The following is a 12,873-nucleotide window of genomic DNA, read 5'->3' as shown; positions in this document are numbered from 1 at the left end:
ACATTTCAGTCCGGATCTGGAAGGAATTTGTGGTCACTCCCATAACTGACATGCCTATAGGCCTACTGAGTGGCCACATCAATACTCATGATATTATGTTGAGCTCTGATACTTTGTTATTGTTGTTGCTGTTAATTGTTGTTGGTGGTGGTGTTGTACAGCTATTCAAAGTCTGGTCACAGACTGTAGTTTTATTTTTGTCTTTCTCTAAATTTGTACATTGCTAATCACGTTATGTGCCTCGGCTATCGCTCCGAATCAAATTTGGGTAACTGAGGATGGTGCAGCAGACCATTAAAAGTTTAAAAGGAGGGAACCAAAATATCCCAAAAGCAACTTTAATATAAGGCAAAAGGATGAAATCAAATTACCTCAAATAATTTAGACATGACATGCATGAAACTATAATGAGACACATAAAGGCCTTCATGACTCTCTTTAAATCTCTGAGACGTATCTAGAAAAACAGAGAAAAACTAGAATAGAATTTCAATAATCTTGCAGTCTGGTGTGTGTATGGTTGTTTCTCACTCAGAGATGGGTTTCCTGAAAATAAGCTCTTGTTGAATATGCAAGTCCAAGTCTGGTTACGGTTCATTTTTGCAGAGGTTCGTTACTCCGAAGATTCGTTTTATTCGGAAGGTTCACTTTTCCGGAAACTTCGGAATAACGGACTTTAATTCATTTTCGGACTAACGAAAATTCGAAATGACACCACACACAAAAAAAAAATACATTAACGAACCCTATTTCATTTGGTACTAACGAATAGCTATAGATAAGGTCCGTACGGAATTTGTTTCGGTATAACGAACCTTCGGACAAATGAACATCACCCCTAAGCCTTCCAGTCACATTCGAACAAGAAATCATCGCATTCGGAAACATTCATACCTTCGCATTCGGAAACATTCATACCTTCGCCCTGTGAAGGATTATATATCTACAATTTTGATTTTTTTTTAATCTTTTTACTCCAAGATGACTTTGATCAATATCTCTGATCACATGACTTCTCCGCTGTAAGTTCAGCTGCGTTTATCATAAGAAACATCTTGGTATCATCTCCTATAAGTCTTCAGAGTGGAGTCATTGAGTGATGTTCGATATTCCGAAAGTTCATTAATCCAAATATTAAAAAGGTTCATTATTCCGAAGGTTCGTTACTCCAAAACACACTGAGTCCGTATACCTATAGATGTTCCTTGGTCCGAAAATGAAATAGGGTTCGTTTATAGGTCCATGGTTTATCCGAACATTTGTGGTGTTATTTCGAAGGTTCGTTATTTTGAAGGTTCGCTATTCTGAAAATGGAATTACTTTTGTTATTCCGAAGGTTGGTCAAACCGAGATTGAAATAGGGGTCCGTATTCTGGAGATTCGTTTATCCGAATATGAAATAAAGTCCGTTATTCTAAAGGTTCGTTAATCCGAAAATGAAACAAAAAAGTGGAGTGCAGACGAACCTTCGGAATGGTAAAATTGTTTCTTTTATTAACGAGCTTTTATTTCATATTCTGATATTCGCACTTGAGTGCTCTACCGATGTTCTGCTTTCACTAAATGAACCCATATGGATCGGACCCAAGGCCGGGTCAAGTCACTTTCACGTCTCCTGAGGTACTGTGGGTTGGTTCACCATTTGAAAAATGGAATGACAATTGCCGACTAGGTGTGTAGGGAAAAAAATATACGATGGCATTTTGATCAGATTGATTAATGAATTAGGCTTTATGAATTCCTCATCTAAGTAAAAAGGCAGTCCAGTCCGAAGTTGGCTTAAAATTGGTTAAAATCACACGATGAAGGTGGCCAATGCAGTGACAATGTCATTTTTCACGAGTTCCCATTGATCCACACGCAACTCTACACCGTATTCCGTTTTCACTATCATGAAAATGAAAACTATTGTATCCTAAACTAATAGATAGATACTACGTATTGCAGCATATCTGGGATAGTCTTTTAGTAGACTATCAAAAATTTCGTTCCACGCACCACAGTAATCAACAAAGGTGTATCCAACAAGTGCCCTGATGAAATATGTAATGATGCATTTGTCATGTTCTGCAGGAATGGTGTACAAACTAATATACATGCGTGGTTAAAAAGAAGTTCCATTAGACGCAGGATAAATGTGACTCGTTTCTGGTGAGCCATTATCATCATGTCTAAGAATTGACATCGTTTCTGCCAAAGGACGAAAATTTACCGGTATGCAAAATGCACTTTTATGTAAATATTTCTTTATGATTACTCCCTCTTATTAATCAGACAGGCGGCCTTTCTGCAATGAATCACAAAACTCTATCTATCTACACCTGGGTACGTATGTGAAAATTCACCGGATAAGAGCGTAACATCTAATGAACAATGTGACTTGGAGAAGTCATACACATTTCCTCTTCTTGGCAAGAATAGCACATCATGCAACGTTCACTACATATACTTAATCACGACATTTAAGTGGAATTCCAAAAGATAGTCATCTAATTTGAAGGGGAATTCCGAACTGGAAGCGGATAAAAATTATATATGATGTGAAATTGTCAAGTTTGAATTTAAAAAAACAGTTCGTGAATGGCCAGTGTGAATATGAAAATGAGTGAATTGATGATGATATCGCTTTACTTCTTGTTATATGGTTTGCACATAAAATCAATACATTTCCGGTTTTTGTTCAAACGCAATTATCTGATTATGCTCTATTGGTCTAACATCTTGATAATCTTATATTTTGAAATAATTTCCCAGGGAACAACATTATGTTTCAAATCTTTATAGCAGGAATTGAATTTTTGTCAGTTTTTGTGCAGAATCCATGGAAAAATTGTTAGGTTAGGAGGCCTTTAATGATGGAATCAGGTAACTCATTTTCATATTTCTATTGGCTGTTCAAGAACTGTTTTGTGAAAATTTGCGATTGTTCAAGAACTTTTTTTTTTGTTGGTGAATATTAGCGATTGTTCAAGAACTACTTTGTGAAAATTGTTTTGTGGAAATTAGTTTTGTTAAACCTTCACAATTTATTTTAACTTCCATATTTTGATATATTCTGATGAAATTTTTGCTGCTGTGCTTCTAATATTATACTCTCTCTCTTTTCGGACTAACTTTTACTGGTAAAGTGAAATTGTCGTTGTTTTTAATAAATTAGTATTCCAGATGGGGTTTTCGCAACCATGCATACAATCTGTATCATGTATGCGAGTGTGTTCATGAGTTCTGTAAATACTATCAGTTGAGCCTACTCAGCCAATCTTGGCAGAATACAAGAGGTCAAGCGCTTTAGCACACACACGACACACACATTACACGCAATTCACACAGGTACAGCACAGAGACACACACAGGTGACATACATCGCATCCATTCCTACTTTTCAGACAGAGATAGTGATGACAGGACTGCAGCGCGTGCGAGCATTCAGTTACATGTGATAAACAAGACGGGAGCAGCCTTGACACCTCAAGAAGTATGTGCTGTGTACAAACATTGTTACCCACCTGGGTAAAAGGCAAGCTCGTGAAGATATTTTACCCAAAGTACACACACAGAGACTCATAAACACACGCACATTCTCTCTTTCTCACCCACCATGATCTGTACACCCACTCCACACGCACGTACCAGAAACTACGCTTCAGTTTTCATTCGCGAAATTGAGCCCAAGGAAAACACACACAGCTCTCAAGCTTTCGCGCTGCGTGATCCCTAATTCCGAGCATACTCCGATTCCAGACATAACTCGAGTTTGGTCCTGGGCCGCCCATCACAATCGTACTCCAGCTAAACATCACTATGGCTAGTCTATTATGCGGACACATTGCCTACTTTGAGATGGTTTTCTACTGGATTCATATTTCTGGATAAATTTTCTTCCGAGCCTTAAATATGATTATTCTCCATATCTACGCCATAGAACAGTATAATGCAGTGATACAAAATTCATTGCTGGGAACACATAGTTCCCAGTTATTCAGCTAACTTGATGTCATTATTAAACACAGAACTTGGAATCTAATTTACATGGACTGGTTGTTGGTATACCAGGTATGCACGTCTCTTGCAAGCTTTTTGGTTGTCACGAATAAACTTACGTGAATGGTATGCATATACAATTTGGGTATGTTAGCAGCAATGTTTATTCTGGTTTATTTATGTATGAACCTCTAGTACCTAGATTATTCGTAGTATGACTTTTTCCTTCCTAAAAAAAAAAAAAAAAACCGGTCACAGCTCGTTATTCCAAAGGTTCACTATTCCGAAGGCTCCTCAGTCCGAAGATTCGTTATTCCGAAAGTTCGTTTTTCCGAATTTCATTTTCGGATTAACAAATCTTCGGAATAACGGACCTTCGGAATATCGAACCTTCGGAATAACGAATAGCACCCAAAAAAAAAAACCAAAAAAAAAAACCCTCAAATATCGGAAAATATAGGTGAAACTGCGTTCGTTGTTCAAGATGGCTAAGGGGTTCGAGTTATCACATTTGATGCATATGTGAAGGTAAGTTGTATCACAAAACATATACCATATAAAGATTTCGCAATAAAGGCTAAAATATAGAGGGATGTCATTATTTTTCTTACTAAAACATAACTGTCGACGATTTAGTCTAGAAACAATAATAATCATTTTATCATATACAGTTATTGTTCACATTTTAAGGTACTTAAGCTGGGTTTCTCTTTCATCTGCAAATGGTAAATAATGCCATTAAATAAAAAGATTTAATAAAAGATTAGAGGAGTTCTTCGCAGTGAAGACATTTCCATAAAATTATTAAAGTTTATTTTACGTGGCGTCTATAGGGCACCTCAAAAGTAGTCTTGTATACGGACCTGTGAAAATGAATAAGCTCATTTTCTTTTTCTTTCTTTTTTTCGAATGTCTTCATAACAAAAGTTGTTCCTGATAGACAGCTTGCCAAAAGCCCTCAAAAACAAAGGCATGCAAACTATAAGATTTCAGAGCTTGGAAGGTGTGAGGTTAATTTGATTAATTAAACACTTCATTCTATACCGGATAGTCTGAGGGGAAATGGTGAATACTTAGAAGATTAACTATAACCTGAGGTTGTACCGAATGTTTCAATTACAAAATTGTACAACAGTATATTGCTCAAACCTTACGTGTTATCATTTATAGATCCACGATATGTATTACTCTGTTATCGAAATATGTATGTATACATGTGTGTGTGTAAATGCGTGGTATGAAATACTGATGATACCCTTGCGTGAGCATTTTGTCCGAAAGGAAGCAACGGAAAAGGGTTATGACACTTGTGGCCGTCAGAAAACTCATGATCACCTATAATTTTTTGTCTAATTCATGTATTTCAATGCCTTATTCGTCATGAACAACGAATTCATGAGCAAAAACGTCGCTAATACATTTCACAAATATGCCAAAGTGTTAAGCATATATGGTTGCATCTCCCTTACACCATCACTTGTTCTATATTAAGTTGATGCCAAAAAGAGGTCATGTGCAGCGTTGGCAGAGTACCAGCGTTTTCGACTCTTATACGTGGGATCTTCCCCGCTTGAAGGTTCAAAAAACTTCCGCCCGGTTCAGCAAGTTCATCCCCATTATGTGCAACGATCAAATCCAATTTCATTCAACAATCCTTCTACCGTCCCCCTCACCCCACCCCTCCCCCTCCCCGCCTTAACCTGAAAAGCAATGTTTTTGCTAAATCAATACGATACACATTCTTAAAGGGAAGCGCGAACGTTTTAAAAAGAAGGGCTGAAAATGTGTAACAATGACAGTTTTCAGGCTAGGCGAAAAAAAAAAAAGAAAAGAAAAAAAGTTTTGTCCTCTTTAACTGTAATCAGTAGAAAAATGGACTGGAAGTAGAAATGCGTTTTCCCCCACCACAAATCTTGCTTGTACGTGAACAGTATCCATAGAAAACGCACCAAATCTTAAACCTATAATGAATGAAGTTTAACTGTCAAAAGTAATAAATGCGTTAAATTTACAATTGTAAAAATTATTTGATGAGGACAAATTATCAAAACAAACTAATCAATTTTGAACAGGAATTATTTCAGATGGGACTTACAAGGTTTATATTCACAATCTGATCAAATTCTGAATCGATTCTTGTCGTATGTCATATCTTATCATATTTGAATTGAAACTATTCAAAATTTCACCAAGCTTTAAGAACATATCCTGTAAGATCCCATTTAAAACGATTTCTATTCAAATTAATAAGTTGTTGTTTTTTTCAATGGGGGATGTAGGCGATAAATTGCACAATCTGAGAAGGTTTTGATTCAGATGCATTGATAGTCGTTAGATCGATAGTAATTTATATAGTTTATCACCCTCACATCTATTCAAACTCGTCCAGTTCAATGACAATGACATCCATCTTATACTATTTGCGACTTTGGAAAACGATGTGCTTTGGATCTAATGAAGAAAACGTATTCATTCCTTCCTCTAATTTTCCCCTTTAGTCTTCTTATTTTGAGGAAGGTTTCGCCCCTTCCAAAACGTATCAATGAAATCGGCAATTTTGGTCAGAGACGCTAGAAAAAAAGATATTCATCATGATCAGACAAATCTTAACTTTTACTCTGTGACTTTAACGAAGACGTCAGCAGGTTAGTTCCAATATCATCAGGTCTTTCATAATTTCTTTAAAAATTTTTTCATTTTTTAACCACGTAATACTGACATGTCACAGTCTTATCGTTCTATATCTAAACAGAGTGACTCGAAGCATCATTCTGTCGGTCTATTGCTCTCAGACTTTGCAAACATTCGGAACATGAATAAACGGTCATGTTATGACAGATCACCTAATTTGTCAGTCCTGATGGATTTCCTAGTTTAGTTATCATGTTAAAAGTCATTGTATGATTGGGAGGATTTTGATTTCTAACGAGATGTTTTGTTATTTTTTCGGACTCGGCAAAGTTCAAGTCAATGGAGTCTTGCGAGGATGGCGCCACCATTTATTATTCATGACTAACTTCTTGACATCAAAGTACCTTAATGTCACATCACCTAGCTCCACAACTGCTTAGAATTCCCTTAAATTCGTACCAGAGACATTACATCGAGGTACAGTTCCAGCCTTTGCTCAAGTTGGCTTTGATAGAGAAAACTGGGAAAAAAAAGAAGACAGAATTGCAGTAGAAAGCAATGAAATTTTAAAGGTTTGCATTATTGTACGAAGCAATACATACGTCGCAGCTACGGGTGATGTTCGTTATTCCGAAGTTGCGTTAATCCAAACATTACATCAGGTTCGTTAATCGCGAAGGTTCATTATTACCGAAACACACAGATTGTCTATACCTGTAGACATTCGGTAATCGGTAAATGAAACAGGGTTCGTTAATCCAAAACTTTGTTGGGGTTTTCCGGAGGTTCATTTTTCCAGAAAGTTCGTTTATCCCGAACGCGAAAATGAAATAGAGTTTGTTATCACACATGGTTATTCCGAGGGTTCGTAAATTCGAAATTAAAGTACGGTTTGTTAATCGGAAAATAAAAAGAAGGTGTGCACTTAACGAATCCTCGGAATTACGAACCCTAACTCATTTCCGAATTGACGAAACTTCAGATAACGAACTGTAACAGTAGCTATATACATTATACAAAATTAATATGGTGGTGATGTCATCACATCACAAATCTCATACTGATCAGCTCACGAAACCTTAAAACAAATCAACTCAACTCGTTCTACACTTAGTGATGCTCGTTTCTAGTTGGTTAGGAATCGTAAAAGCTAAGCTGAACCCAAAATAACATATTTTAAAGATATTATCGCGTAACAATGAATGGAAGAGTTGTAAGTTGTTGGCAGCATCTTATCAAATTACATTATTACTTGTGATTGTGATTATTGGTCAGTGAAAGCATGTGAAACTTCAGAATTTTCGTTTTATTTGCATAATTTCATGATTTGAAATAAAGAATTCATGTTATTTTTTCATGCTTTTTTCTTCTTTCATTGAATGTATTGAACATAATAATGCCTTTGCCACGTTATTGAAATGATTATACAGACAGGGTTGAAGATTGTTCTTTAAATTAGTGGTTGAAAATTCACATTGGAGACAAACAACAATATCAGAGGGCAACTTCCCTCTCTTACAAACAAACTCATCAACTTCAACGTTACATATTATTTTTTTTTCATTTTTCAGAATATATTGACACTAATAATTTCGCGATTGATCTTTTTTTTTTTTTCTCTCTCTCTCTCTCTCTTTATTCAATCTTTGGAGACCAAAAAGGACTGGTGGATATCTTAAGAAGTATGAGCTAAAATTGTCAATTGATAATGCCGGGACATTATGAAATATCACATTATCTCATACTTTTAAACATTATCTATTGCATATTGTCAAATCCATCAACAACATGTACAAAATCAATTTTAAAAGCAAAAAAAAAAAAAAAAAAAAACTAATCAAAAAACGTTTATCATATATTATACACAATTGATTTATCAGCATGGAACAAAATAAGAAAAGGTGCGACTTGATATATAAAATCAGGCAATCGTCGAATCCTGTTATGGAGCTCGAATGACGCTAAATGTATTTTGAAATAGTGATTTGACGCACAACTCAGAAGTTTCAAACGTTTCAGACGATCAAAATCAAACCTATTTCATCAGACTATGTGTTTTATGCAACTAAGTTAAGCACATCTCTTTTTTTTTTTAACATAATCATTCTAAGATGTACTTAAGGAATGAGCGTTACAGGCAATAATAAATTTAAATGGATCTTTTAAAAACATAATCATTACATTCTCAGTAACCTACATAAAGCGCACTCACCATACAGATAATCTGCAGTGAATCAATCCAATTTTCTATAGCTGCGGTCCTTACATAATTTTCATTCTTCGTGATAGTGTTCCTTTAAAACACACTTGGTCAAAAACTCTCAAGCGACGGAACTCTGTGAAACTCTGTAGGGGGTGCGCAAAGGGTCAATTCAATTTGCGAAGAGTTTCGGTGTTTTTACATCCCCTCTTTTACCGGCATATCCCTGCGGCAAGCACTTAAAATTATACCCCGTAGAAATCACAATAATATATCTATTACTTTTGTATAGAGAGAGATGACAAGCGAGCTACAAAAGGTATATGAGATGATGTCGAGGTATGTGACCACAGACAGAAAAAAAAAAAGATAAACAGAAAAGGTTGTGCTTTCAGCTCCTCATCATGACGAAATTGTAAGTTTTCATTATTGACAGGGTGTGACATGCAATTTGCAATTGACTTCATAAGGTGTTTTACCACACTCTGTGGTAAAAACGATATTGCCTGCGGTGATGTTTTCAGTTTTATTGCAAAACTCGAGAAGAAGTTTTGTAAAGAAAATTAGCAGGCATCGTTCTTTCTTACACTGGGTGTCTTGTCTGTCCTGTTAAATCAAAGTAAAATAGGTAGGTATTGAGGTGGTGCGATAACATTTGAAAATTCAAATTTTCAGAGTTTCTCTTACAGTACATTCAATGTTGATGAAGCATCAATCATTGTGTTGGAATGAAAACTTGATTAATCGCTTTATGAACATGTAGAGGCGTAATATTTCATTTGCAAATCGCTCATGATTTTCCTATTATTATAGTTTGCAAAGCCTTATTGGAATTAATGTATATCTTAAAGGGAAAGTTTCTGCTAGATATTCAAGAAGATTCAAATTCAAGTGATTATCGAAACATATGAAATCTCGAGGAAAATGGGAAAATCTGTTAAAAGAGAGGATTTTTAAAGTTTTGGTTTATTTATTTGTGCCCTTTTTCTCTAGACGGACACTCATGCACAACAAGTTGTGATGCTACAATACTAAAACGATACACATCTTCATTTCTTTAAAACCAAAATGTAGGCCTAATAATATCCTTTCAGTTGACATGATCATGGCCGGCGCAACCGCCCCCCCCCCCGCTTTTTTTTTTTCAGAATACATTGAATACAGCGGGCTTAGTTACCACTTGTGGCACCAGAAAAGTAAGCAAATAGGGCCTATATAAGCCCCAACCCTCCTTTTTTTTTTTGTTGCTTGTCAGCTGATTAAACACGCAAGTGGCACCAGAAATATAAACTGCTCCCCCTCACTTTATTTATTTATTTTTTTTTAATGCTTACCATGCGTTACGGAGATGTAAAGATTATTCTTTATGCCTTTTCTGGAGGAGGTAGGATAATTAGTGTTCATCCTTTGTCCGAGAAAACTGAACATCATTTTGTACAAATCAGGTGATATCAATCAGGTGATATCTTGTAAGACTATTGTTAGCCACAAAAGAACAGTGGTGTTATAACCCATGAATATCGGACATATTACATTACTTACGAATACCGGTATATAGGGAAATGCACAACCTGACTGTATAGTGTCTGTCCTATGTCATTTACGAAACTGGCAAATAGCAATTACAGTCAAACCTGCCTTAGCGGCCACCTCTCTATAGCGGCCACCTGTCTATAGCGGCCACTGAAAAATCCCCCCGAGAGAAAAGCAATGTTAAAGACCCTGTGTATAGCGGCCACCTGTCTAACGCGGCCAGCGGCCACAAATTTTGTTTCCCGCGGTAGATTTTAACCTGTCTATAGCGGCCAAAAACCCGATGGAGCCGTAGCCGAGCCGATAATTCAGCGTGTTTTTCTGCTTGTTAGCCGTGCCAGTCATTCCTGGGCAACGTTCAGTGATCGCCACCGTTGCATTCATCACTTTCAGTCACAATAAGGCACTAGTGACTGCACATGCTACATCATGTACTGTGCAACAATTTCATAAACACCGGCACTGTTCTATGCATGATACACACAAGTGCATACGTACACACATACATGTACATGTACATGTAAGTATATATAGATGTATACAACGATGATACATGTTACCTGTCTATAGCGGCCACCTGTCTATAACGGCCACTTTTCCCGTATCCCTTGGGTGGCCGCTATAGACAGGTTTGACTGTATTATGATATTCCAAAAATAGCCCGAACATGCCAAGGAGCGTGATAAGCAAGAAAAAGAGATCCAGACTCGATCTGTTGTAATGAGGACGCGTACGCCCCCCACCCCCACCCCCCCACCCCCCCCCCCCCACCTTTTCAGATCATGCCCATCTACTCTGGAATACAGTCGTTACTGTTTATTCGGGACTCGGATAACTATTACCACAGTTCCACACCATAAATAAATACTTTTGGAAACTACATGGAAACTACATTCTAAAGGTCCTGGAGGTGTTCCTATAGCAAAGACAATCGCTTGGGGTTTCGCCTTAGTTTGCAGGCACAAACCCTTGTTGGTCGTACAGGAGTCTGCGCCAAGACTACTACGTGCACCACTAGCACTGCCCCATAGATCCTGTACTGTAGCTTCTCCGGCTGTAGTGCCAGTGGTGTATTTAGTAGTCTTGGCAAAGACTCCTTTACGACCAACAAGGGTTTTTACCTGCAAACTACTTTCCCTCGCTGGTGGCTTGAATCAGCCAAGCGTGACAGCCATCGGCCTGCTCCTGTGGTAACTAGAGAAGGCCTATGACACAGACTGGTTTGGGGACTTGACCGAGCACAACTGACCATGTGACCAGAGACAGTGGCAAGAGTGTACACATATCTCAACAGATGATTTTTTTTTCTTTTTGATGTGATACATCTTGGAGGAGTGGAGAGTCAGTACGGGAGAGTGAAGGAGTGGGTGGGGGGGGGGGAAGTGAGCGGTTCGTGAAATTATTATCCGAATGTAGGTCTATATGCGGTTTGTGTATAGTTGCTGGCCAAAATAGGAATAAAATAGTATTAAAAGGAAAAAAATATTAAACAGCTACCACATCTTTATGATTGTTTATCTTTATTGCTTTCTTAGCCATGTCGGGACGATTATGATCCGAGTTGTCCTGAGTAAAAGGAGGCGACTGTAGATCACAAGCTCCACATCATGATCGTACTGATGAATCCACTGCGAGTAGTCTATGTCCCAGGAAGTCAATCTATCCTTGTGTAAATTGAAGGGGAAAGGCATGGTGTACAATATGGAGGAGGGATTAGGGGTGTGGGGAGACCAACCGGAATCGTTTCACAATCCAGCCAGTCCCATGCGGCCAGATGATTGTTAAACTTTTACATTTGAACAACTATAAATTAGTTTAATATACCGAGCACAGCGCTTCAGAATTAAGTGATTGGGATGAGGAATAAGAATGTTTTCAAAATTTATAACAAATTGCAATGAAGAAGGATGTTGACATGGCAGCCTTACCATAAGAATTCAAGAGCTGGGGCTCAAGGAAGCAGAACAAAAGAAGAAGGCATGAATAGATTCTACACAGGTGAACTTGTTAAGCAAGCAGTATTATAATGGAATTACACTGCAACATTTGTGAAATATGTGACGCTCCTATGTCATCAACACTGTTCAGTGTAATTTTTTCAAGATTTTTTTTTTTTGTTCAGAGTACAGGTTCCTCTGCTCAAGGACCACAATAAGATCCACAAATCTATACATGGAGCTGTCGATTTATGTACCATGCACATGATGTGAAATTATGAAAATCGTCTGGACCACGTCTGCCTCTTGGACCACTCAAAGACTTGCTATACACCCCTCCCCCATCCCCGATCAAAAGCGATCAGACTTCCCTATAACCATGGAGGTACAACCGTTGTGCTATAACAATGTAGATTTTTGATAAAACAGAAAGAAATGGTTCTTGGAGAGCCAGACTAAGTTTTGATGGACATACCCTGCTTTGTATTCTTCTTCTCCTTCCTAGCAACAACCTTTAAAGGTCACTTCTTATCAGGTGTTCGATGGAGAACTATTTTGTGTGAAGGTTTGCAACTTTTTTGTACCCTATTT

Source organism: Diadema setosum, chromosome 17 (genome assembly GCF_964275005.1).
Source record: "Diadema setosum chromosome 17, eeDiaSeto1, whole genome shotgun sequence".
In the NCBI taxonomy this organism is placed as follows: domain Eukaryota; kingdom Metazoa; phylum Echinodermata; class Echinoidea; order Diadematoida; family Diadematidae; genus Diadema; species Diadema setosum.
This window is presented reverse-complemented; position numbering follows the sequence as displayed.